The following is an 11,645-nucleotide window of genomic DNA, read 5'->3' as shown; positions in this document are numbered from 1 at the left end:
AGGGGGATATTCACACGTGCCTGTCCGTGCTGACGGGGCACGACGGACCGGTGAAGTGCTTGGCGGTGTTGTGATGATGGAGGACAAGGGAGCATCGGGGAGGAAAGGAGACGAACGGTGGGTGGGGTGTACAGTGGGAGCCTGGATAAGTCGGTGAAGGTTTGGAGCGTTACGGGGCAGAACCTGGGGACAGGGCAGCAGCTCCCGGATTTCGACTCCATCCCATCGGATGGCAGCTTCTCTTCTTCAACCCGACCCAACAACAAAAGGTAATTTCTTCACTTGCGGGTATGCCAGCATTTCTCCAAGTGAAACAAACTTAATGCCACCAGCCAAAAGCATGTATTTTAATTTTAACAGTATATATATATGCACCCACCATCAGCCTGCAGAAAATGGGAATCAACAACTTTGCGCTTCATTTTTCTTTGTATGACTGCATCTGATACAATCATATGTATGCATGTCAAACCTCAGGTGTAATTCTTTTGCTTTCATTTCACGGGTTAATGAATTGACCCTTTCTTTATTTAATTTACTGGTTAAAAAAAAACGATGTTTATACAACTTGATAAGAATCCCAGTGACCACGGCCTGAATCTCAGTGACCACGGCCTCCAAATTTCTTTCCTTATACGTCAAATCCGGTTATTATTTTAATATCCATACTGAAGTTCACAAACAGATACGTGTGTAGTAACATACGAGTGCATCGTTCACAGCCATTGATACATTTTATATGGAACTATATATATCCGGGAAAAGAAGATCAAATATCACGTCCAAGAAGACTCAACTTATTTCTTTCTTTTCCCCCACAAATGCACATGTGAAATGCACCTTGTTGTATTGTATAACAATTTTGACACTACACTGTGCAAACAGCAGCCAGATTTAGGGTGTGCGCGTGTGTGTTTCTTTTCTTTTTGGCCCAAACACACACTTAGCGCGTATAGGAAAATATAGTGGTTTATACAATGTGACAAGGATTTGGTATTGTTTGCAACTTGTGATGAGCTTGGACCTACAGAGATGTGCAGACCCATACAAACAGTGTTTTTCTAGAGCCCAAATCGCCTCCGCAGAGGTAATAAAATAAATGAGTAAAATTCCCTTTTTCTACCATTAACTTATGTGCGTGCTTCTGGGTCTTGATCAATGTGGAGCCTACGAGAGTGGCTTCTTGTACCTCTTGTTGATTGTGGGACGTCAGTCCACTTAAATGGCCACTTCTGTTACCAACTGAGTTCAGGTCTAAACCAATAGGACGAACTGGATCGCCCCCTTCCAGCATTCTGAGGATCTACAATAAACGGAAGCAATGTCAGTCCATGACTTGTCTCTTTGAATCAAGCAGATTCTTTTTGTTTTTCTCTTGAGAATTTCTACTCTATGTTCTTAGAACCCAATTTCATCGAATAATTTAAATACTCAGACGCACCTTCGACATTGGGGTCTGGCATCAGGATCTAAACGTAGACACAAGGAAGCAGCTCGGGCCATTGCTTGTAACTGAAGATTAAATTCCTGTGACCCCTCAAACTCCAAGCATGGATTCAGAACTTGGAGGTTTTCTAAAATATGATTGGGTTCTAACATGAGCAAGGAGTGAAAGAATTCGGAAAGAAACGAGGGTCCGTTATTATGTGCCACTCACTAATTCTTCGACCTGTTTATCAACTCTAACAGGACAGTTCCAAATGCATACACATCTACTTTATATGTAAGATTTCCAGCGTCAAGATACTCCGGCGCAAGATACCTGAAAGAGCCCCACATGAGAATCAAATATATAAAATGATAGCTTGATGACTGCGTAAACAGAACAAAAAAGTACCCTGAAGTTCCAATCCCTCGATCACCAGCATTCATATTCCATTCCGACTGCCATCTTGCAAGGCCAAAATCCGCCACCTAAATGCGCAGAAAATTATTAGATTTATTACTTGCTATAATTTCTAGATATTCGTTCAGTAATATACAGCTAGCAAGTATTGGCAAAGCATTGAGCCAATTGTAAGGAGTCGCTATTTATATGATGAAAAGAGCTCCGCCATCACTTCTGAAAGCAAACTTGCGCGTTTATGATAATTTTCTCAACCGACTCTTGCAACAAAATGATTGGGGATAAAACTCTAACATTGAAAAAGGAAAATAATTGATGGTAAGAGATTCGGGATGTGTTGTTTCGAAACTACAAGATCGCAAAATACAGAGGCTTCGGAAATGATGAGCCGCGCGAAATTACCACAGGCTCAAAATCATGGGTTAAGAGGATATTCCTCGGTCGAAAGTCTCTGTGCACAATACAGCCCACTCTACAATCCTCATGAAGATAGCGTAGGCCTCGGGCAGCTCCTATTGCTATCTTTAGGCGCGAGCTCCAGTCTAGAGCTCCTCTGTTCTTTCCTCCTGCAATATACAGTACATAAACAACTTAGATTTCAGCATTCAATTGTCGAAGAGGACTTAATCATGTAGAACTGCAAAATTTTGGATTTTGTGAGCTGATATTTCGGTGATTAACTGAAAAGAAAGGAGCTGGTACAAACCATGCAGATAGAGTTCTAAGGATCCATTGCATATGTACTCATAGACTAGTATCCTCAAATCGCCTTCTACGCAGAATCCTATCAACAGCACAACATTTCTGTGTTGTGCGCAGCTCAATACTCTGACCTCCCTACAGAAATCAAGATCTGCTTGAGAGCCACTAAACTTTAACTGTTTCACTGCAACGGCCTGGCCATCTCGTAGCACTCCCTTGTGAACTATCCCAAATCCACCTTCGGCCAAAAAATTGATATCTGAAAACATACCAGTGGCTTCCTCTATTTCTCTGTAATGAAAGCGTCTAGGAGGTTTTCCAAAAACTGGTGCTTTGTTTTGACAGTGTGAGCATAGGGGAGGAGGTACTGAGGAAGTTCTATGCAGGAATGTTATCCTTGATGCCAGATTTGGCGATATAATTTTCACTTTGAGCTTGTTTATGTCCTACTTCATCACTCCAGATCTCCTGATCACAATGTACAAATCTTTCAAGTAAAGTTTTAGAAGCACTAGATTTAGATCTTAGACTAATTCTAGTGCTTTCTGTTATTTGAAGCTTCTTATCGGCAAGGTGATTTGAGGACTCCAAACCACACGTTTCTCATCACTAGCCACAGATGATACCGCGGATTTGGTCAAAGGGAGAGTCCTTTCCCTGTCCGATTCAAAGGCTAATGGTGCCTGGTCGTCGAAATTTTTTGGTTCACTGATTGGTATCTGTTTCTTTCTCTGTGGACCCTGACCCTCGAACAGAGGATTTTGTTCATATATCAGGAAAAAAGAAGTCAGTTTGTCAGAAGATGACACTGAATTTGCTAAGGTGGATGTTGTATCAGAAGTAGCTACTTCTTCAGGCTACTGACGGGGGTGGAGGGCTTCAATCGGTGACGTCGTAACCTTTCAATATCTCTTTCTGGGGAAGAGGCTGCAGAAAAGGTGGGGCTTTGGAATTCATCAGAGACCCTAAATTAAGCCTCAAAACCTTTGGCTGTGAACCACTCATCAACACGATATTACATTGGAGTTCATCCATGCAGTGCTTCACCTCTTGTTTCAACTTCCTGTTTCAGAAGCGGCAAAAACAATTAACTAATATTTCATTCGGGCTTAAAAGTAATAAGATGCGATTATTCAGTCCTAACAACTCAGAAATCAAAGAGAATGTTCCTCAAGTATGTCTTTGGGAGTCCCTTTTGCTGGTCGAAATGTCTTTGGTTTTGTTAAATTCCACTACCCTAGTGTGAATCTGATGAGGCCATTCTCAACGGGGCAATATTGTATTCTCTAAGACATCCTCTTCACTACAAAATCCTCATTTTGGATTGTAAGGTAAGAGTCGATCAGCAATAGCCATTTCACGGTGTCTTGTCCTATTTGTATGGCATTGACTGATGGGATCATAACCAACTTGCAAGCAGCTAAATAAATTGAATAGCTCAGAAAAAGAAAAATACTTTTTTCACGTTTATTACTTGTCCAGTATGACCCAATTAGACCCGCTACATCTTGCTTCAGTTTGCCACCGCACCACTAGGCGTACCCCCCACCACCTTGACCTTCACCCTCACCTGTATTCACCCAAAAATTACAAACAGTAAATTCAACAAGCGAATATATCCTCATAACAAAACCGTAGTTAATCATTATTTTCTCGCCCGCGATGTTCAAGAGGTCTATTTTTAAAACATTATATATGACTATTTCCCGACCAGCAATATTTTAAAACTGTAGTTCTATTTTCTTGGAGGGAGGAAAGAGAATGAGAGAATAAGCTAATTCAAAACTTCCAAAAAGTGATGAATATTAAACTAATTCCCGTGAGATAAGTGCTTACCTTTGTTGTATTACTCCTCCGGTCCTAATTATAAGACCCAATTGACTTATTGAGGAGATTAAGGAAGTAAGTTAAGTGGTTATTTATAATATAAGTGTTGTCATTCCTAAAATCCTTGCTAATTAAATATATTGGCTAAAACTATTATTATTAAAAGGATATCTTGGAAAAAAATGCATAAATATAAAGACACTGATTGGGTCTTATAATTAGGACCAAATAAAAAGTTAATTGGGTCTTATAATAAGGACCGGAGGAGTATACTATTCTTCTATTTCACACTCACGTTAATAACGTCCTAACGTAATATTAATTTCTGAGCTTCTTACACTGAGCAAAACACTAATTTTATATATATATATATAGAAGTATACACTACCTAAATATCAAATGAAATGACTCGTGTGTGTGTGTGTATTCTGAGCTTATTACACAGAGCAAAACATTTAAATTTAATCATTTATAATTAATTTTTTATTAACTTCAATTTAAGTATCGATTATGATCATCACAGCAGGAATAACTAATTACTATTAAATATCTTCGCTTGTTCTGTTGCGTCCGTACGTTATAATCCTTTTCAAAATTTCACCTTTTTTTTTTTGGCAATCACTGATGATATTTATCTTTGAAAAAAATTGAGGGGATTCATGAAAAATAATTTTCTTGGTGAAGTTATTTAATGAAATGATCATGAAAAGTCTTTCCCAACAAGATGACACTTGATCCAAAACAACAAAACTACATATTTTGTTATGATAAATGAAGCTTATAGCAGATCTTTAAGGCATCGTAAAGCATATGGCAAATATTGCTTAAACAAATAAATGAATCACTCGTCAATTATGATTGTCAGAGAGAATATCGGGATTACGAAACTCAAGGTAAAGATGAAAACTCAATAGTTACTACTTATTCCCATTATTTTTATAAATAAATAATCGTCAGATTGAAAACTCATTTGAATTCGATTATAAATTAAAATTGAAATTTGTAATGTTGATTGGAAACGTACATAGAAATCCGCTAATTGCTACTCCTCCGGTCCTTAATATAAGACCCATTAACTAATTTGATTAGTTAAGGAAGTTAGGTAAGTTAGTTAATTATAAGAAAAGTAACACATTTTTCCTAAAAACATAATAATGTTTCTTAATACCTCATCTCCCTCTTCTACTTGATTATAGTTAAGGGATATTTATAGGGGTAATTTAGAGAAATTGATAAATATGAGAATGGGTCTTATAATTAGGATCAAACTAACTCAGAATTGGGTCCTATATAAGGACCGGATATTATGGTTGTTATGGAATTTTCCTTGAAACATATACTACTATCATTTACTTTAAAATTTACGATAATTTTATGCATGTGCAATAATTGATCTATATATACACGCATCGTTTTTAACAATATCGTGGGCACATGCGAAGACCGACTTAACAAGCTAATACAGCCTGGACCTGGAGGAGATCCGAAGCGGTCTCTATCACGTCGCTGATCAATTTGAGGGACAAAGACCAGGATTTGCTCCCAATCTCCTTCCAAAAATAAAAATAAATAAATAGATTGATAATGGTATATTAACATACTTTTATGATTATAGGTCGTTTTTAGGTATTCAGCCTAATTATGATCATAATTTTATAAAATTTTTAGGCAGAGAGAGAGTGTGTGTGAGAGAGGAGAGACGACGCTGCAAATAGACATTATGATTATTAATAGGCCACTAGATATAATCGTATTTTGTTCGTTGGCAAAAAAGAAAATCGTAACTTTTAATTTAATTTTTACACTGAATATGAGCTCTAATAAGTTTCGTAAAATAATTTTCTGCAGACTTGTGCATATAAAACCGCCGTTTTTTTCCGCACAAGGAGAAGCCACGTGGCCGTTGTTAATTAATTACCGTCTTAAACCCAACTAAGACGTTTCCTTGTGTGTGATGACACGTTTACGTGAATGTCTAGCAGGGGCAGCAATCTGAAAGATTGGGGTTGGTAATGGTAGATACCTTTACCGGGTAGTCCACAACCTATCATCACATATAAAGAACTTAAAATTTTTGTTTCGGTAAATTGCCAAGTTACCTCAGTCTGATTGTGCAACTGAAGCACCATCTGCGCACAAGACTCGGAGATTTCATGAATCCGATCCGGCAATTTTCCCGGCGTCCATTCGTGCAATCTCCTGCCAATCTCGAAAAGGCCAGAATCTTCTGCCTGTAATGAACATCCAATATACAAATGTAATTATCCAAAGCCATCGCCGTAACCATGCAATTATAAAAAGCCTAGTTCATTCAAATTTGAAGCAGAACAAGGAGGCAGACACTATCATTTGATACTGGATGAATTCAATTGAAGAGCTGGGAAAACGGCAATATATTTGGAATTTAGCGAGGGATTTCTGACCATACCAGATTTCTCGCCACAGTACACAGGGAGCAGCGTGATGCAGTCACTGGAGCGAACGACATGAGTGAGTGCCCAGGTCAATGCTGTCTTGGAGATCGCCCTCTCCGCCTTCACGGCCACCAGAACTTTATTCGATGCCGCAGACACGGTGGCTCTATGCCTCGCGCTCCTCGAACCGACAATTTCCTCCCTCAACATCGTCGTTCCAGGTCCAGATTACCGGCGAAATCTCCAGCCGGAAAGTGTGGCAGAAGATGGAAGTGGAAATGTTTGGGCGCCTCACGTATGACTTGCGTTTCTTGAGACGACGTTTGATCGTTACATAACTATAGAGACCTGAAGGCTCTATTGGAATTAGTCGACCGCAGTTAGTTGACTTAACCAGAGTTAATTAAGTAGTCACTTGTTAGAGGTCTATTGTTCGTGACGTAGCAGCTGGTGTCGTCGTTTCAAGATCCCAAAATATAGTCATACGATGTGTGCCAGAATTACTGCTAACATTGAATTTAAATATGTTGAAATCATATTAATTGTTATGGGAGTATTAACAATTGATATTATTACAGGTGATGAATGCGAGAAGCCAGTAGTGTATAATGGCCGACGTGAAAACGTTGTCGTTGGAGAAGCTCTGGGTCCCGGGGGGGTCCTGGGGGGCATGTAAAGGCAATTGAAGGATTGGGGGTAGTTGTCCGAGCAGGTGGGGGTGGTGGGTTGTTAGTTTGGCCAGCCCTTCATGTATATTAATTTTGTCAGCAAGACAATAATAAAGACCATGTACACTGTAGAGCATCTTGTTACCCACCTTTCATTTCATTTTTTTTTTTTTGGGGTCGGTCAATCAATCACCGTCCAAATTGTTTCGTCTATTATTATAGTGCGGCTGATTACTTGCAGAGTGAATGAATGGACCGTGCACGACCTTAATTAAATAATTGAATGAAGAAAACACAAAAATTGATCGTGTTATTAGTATATTTTTGTTATCATATGGAGCTCAGTAATAGCGCGTCCCAGCGCTGGGGTCTGGGGGCCATCATGGTGGATAAGGATGCATGTTTCAGCAAAAATTAAAGAAGAAAATAACATTGATATTTTTATTACATTTGCTAAGTACGTACGGTATTAACTTGAAAGTAAAATAAGGGCAAGCCCCTGGTAACTGTGGGTCGGTGTGAGGGCAATTTTTGGTTTCTTATTTGAGCAGTTTCCATTATTGATGATCAGTTGCATGTGCGTCAGAGTTACAGATGGAAAGAGGAGGGAAGAAGCAGCAGGCGGTGCAGGGTAATTTATGAGGCATTGGTTTGGGGAAGTTTTGCAACACAATGTGGTTGGGAGTCGTGATGCCACATTGAATGGGGATCAACTACCAACGAAGGACCGCCTTTGTGACGGATCATGAAAGGGCCATCCCATTACGTGGATGGAGCAAAACTAGTTACATTCTTCTTTCTTCCATGTCTATCCATAAAATAATAAGCATAATTATAACTGCACTACGTCAGTCAATTGCCATGTGTTCTTCTCGAACTGCCTCACATCATTATTATAACAAACCCTACATAATCTTGACGGAGACAATATAATAGCTAGAAGAGAGGAGGGCTTAGTGATGAGATTGAGGGTGTAAGTGGATCGATGAGCGCCACCAATCAAATTGCAAAGAGTAAAAGAGGGAAAAGGAAACCCCAATTTCAGAAACAGAATGTGGAATTTTGAGTTAAATGTGTCATCGTTATCGACTCATTATATTGCGCATTAAAAAATGACGCCTTAGTCTTGTCCGTGCACCTGTGTGTGCGCGCCACACTATTTGAAGCCTGAAAAATTAAGCTTACCCTCATCGCCCATTTGTTCTGTCTCCTTGTTTTTGGATTTCGCCCCCTTCCTAATAATATTGCTCAAAATGCTTTCCAAGAACAGTGCAATACTAATAAAGATATATGCTGATGATCAAATGCTCGAGTTATAAAAAGCCTCCGCTCATTAAAAAGCAAAACAGATAGATGATAAAGTTAAAAGCCCAAACGATCTAGCCCGTTCTTTGTCTCCATTATGCATAAAGATGAGGGGAGAGACGTGGCGTGAGGAGGACCCGAAGAGGCGAGGCTTTGATATTAGTGAGCCCAACCTGTTCTCGCATATCTGTTGGTTGGTTATCAGGAGTTGCAATATCAAAGCCATGCAGCAGATTGGCGAGTGTGAGTTGCATCATCAAGAGCGCAAATGAGACACCAGGGCAAATTCTTCTTCCTGCACCAAAGGGAATCAGTTCAAAATGCTGCCCTCTCAAGTCCAAATCTTTGTGAGTGTTTAGGAATCTGTCCGGCCTAAACTCCAATGGGTCTTCATACACACGTGGGTCCCGATGGATTTTTGAGAGGTTTGTCAAGAGATGGGTGCCCGAGGGGATGTGGTACCCTGCCACTGTGCAATCTTCCATAGATTCGTGCGGCAAGTTGAGTGGTGCGGCTGGGTACAAGCGCAGCGTCTCCTTCAGGATGGCTTCCAGATACGGCAGGTTCTTCAAGTCTGATTCTGATGCCAGCCTCTCTCCCCCCAACTTGTGTGTCGATTTCATCTACGGCCCTCTTTAGGACTTCGCGATTGTTCACCAGTAAAGACAGAGCCCAATTGAGCGTCCCTGTCGTTGTGTCCGTTGCCGCTAAAATTATTGCCTGCAAATTTCCCATGCCACCTTTTAAAACTGGCCTTGGTGAAAACCAGGCATCCACACAAATTAAATTATTCTGATGCCATCTATGTTTGCTTCTGCGTATGATAAACACACGGACACGCGCACGCACCCAGCTCGCAGCATGTATCTAATTAATTAATATCTTTATCTTTTTTTGGGCGGAAAATAATATCTTTATCTTATTCTTAATAAGGATAGGTAGATATATATAATTCTAAATTTCATTAATGAATTTTCGCTTATGACAATAATATCTCTTTTTTTAAAAAATAAAATAGAATATCATGAATGTATATGATGCGGACAAAACAAATAAAAAGCACAGAAGCATGAATTAGGATCTGAAAAACTTGTGTGGATGACGACTTTAAAATCCCAAAAAATAAACATTGAACATCGATAAAAAGAAAGAGGATTAGGACATATGTGAGAGACCGACCAGGCTTGTGGCCTTGATTAGAGTGATAGAGTCGCGGCCATCAATCGTTTCAGCTTCACCAGCAATGGAAAGAAGCACATCCATGAAGTCGTCGTGCTTAGGCTGGGCTTGCCCTGAACCGGAGCCCCTTTTGCGTGTGTGTTCATCCAACCAAACTGAATAAATTGTTCTAATTCGTTTGCCGTCTTCTTCATGGCCTTTTCTTGGCCGCCCAAATCCAGCCACCTCATATACGGCAACGCATCTGATATCACGAATGCTCCGCTCAGGTCGAAGAAATCCCTCAATGTTTTCCGAATCCTTTCATTCCCTTCGGTCTCAAGAAATCGTTTTCCGACGACCATTCTATACACAACATTTAAGATTATGTCTCCGAACCATTTCTTCATCTCGCATGACAGAGGCACCGCTTCTAGATTCTGATCGCTGCTGTTGTTTGAACTCTGCCCAACGATCGTAGGTTTCCTTCATGGATGACTTAACCTCGGACTCTCTCACGTGTCTGAGCATCTCGAGGCGATGGTTGGAGAGGACCTCCAGCGTGGCAATCTTGCGCACCTGACGCCAATAATCTCCGTAGGGACTGAAGCCGATCATGCTGAAGTTATAGGCCATGACTTCGGCAGCCAAGAATTTGGGACGGCTAGCAAAGGCTCTATCGTTTACAGTGAAAAGTTCCTTGGCAATCTCCCAACTGCTCACAATCAAGGTTGGGTGAACACCAAGCCTTACGGTGAAGATTGGTCCGTATTTGTCGACCATGTTGCCCAAGGTGATGTGCGGTGGGTCTTTCCCGCCTAAAAGGTGGAGGTGCCCAATCACAGGCCACGCACCGCCGGCTTCCGGTGGTGGTTTTCTAGCCGTACCGTTGTTTCTACGATGGCTTCTTGATATGGAGAAAAGAAGGTAGAGAAAGAGCAACAATCCAAAGAAGGTAAAGGGAGTGACTGATTGCTTGGAGATTGTCAGGTCCATGGTCGTGGGTATAATCTGGGATCTGGTGCTGTGTATGGGTATGTTGTAAATGTTGAATGAAGCAGATGGAGAACAGGGCGGCTACTGATATGCTGATTGTTGATAAAACTGAAGATAAAATGAAAATAAAAAGAGAGAGTTGGTCCGCCGTATTTGGTTGTCGAATTCCATTTTCGTCCCGCAACTCGGCGCAGGTTTGGGTAAAAGCCGGAGGTCTTAAGCGTGCAGAACCGGAGCCACGAGGGAGAATATGGGGCCCACTTCGTTACTGGCTGGCATGTCTTACGTATGGTGTTCCGTGAGTGTTCTTTTTTTTCCTTTTGTTAATTCATAGTCAAGGAAGTTTTTGATTACTAAAAAAAGTGTTTTTCAAAAACACTTCTCTATAATATTAAATTTTCATATATTTATTTGTATATTGTATAAATATTTTTAAAATTGTGATTTTGTTTCTGCCTAAATACTCTTAAGATAAAAATGATCTTGATTTTGAAAAAGGATAATTATATCAAGGATACATGCTTAATTAATTATTTGTATTTTTATCTTTAGTTTTCTTATATAAAAAGGATAATTGAGCTCAGGATAATTATGCTTGAAATATTTTATAAATATTATCTTGTTTTAAGTTAATAAAAAGCTAGATCACTAATTTAAATATTTTATAAAAATTTGTTAGGTTGGTTGTTTATAATAAATGTGTTTTTTTTTCTCAAATACCCTTGTTGA

At 39.9% G+C, this 11,645-nt stretch overlaps 2 pseudogenes; both read right to left on the bottom strand.

Annotated features, from left to right (window-relative positions):
* Positions 1–1,130: 1,130 nt before the first annotated feature.
* Positions 1,131–7,101, bottom strand: LOC114758116 (inactive protein kinase SELMODRAFT_444075-like; annotated as a pseudogene).
* A 1,737-nt stretch (positions 7,102–8,838) lies between these two features.
* On the bottom strand, positions 8,839–10,981 carry LOC114758099 (cytochrome P450 CYP82D47-like; annotated as a pseudogene).
* Positions 10,982–11,645: the final 664 nt, after the last annotated feature.

The sequence above is a fragment of the Neltuma alba genome, unplaced genomic scaffold (assembly GCF_004799145.2).
Source record: "Neltuma alba isolate B1F8T4 unplaced genomic scaffold, ASM479914v2 tig00010670_pilon, whole genome shotgun sequence".
Classification (NCBI taxonomy): Eukaryota; Viridiplantae; Streptophyta; class Magnoliopsida; order Fabales; family Fabaceae; genus Neltuma; species Neltuma alba.
This window is presented reverse-complemented; position numbering and strand designations above follow the sequence as displayed.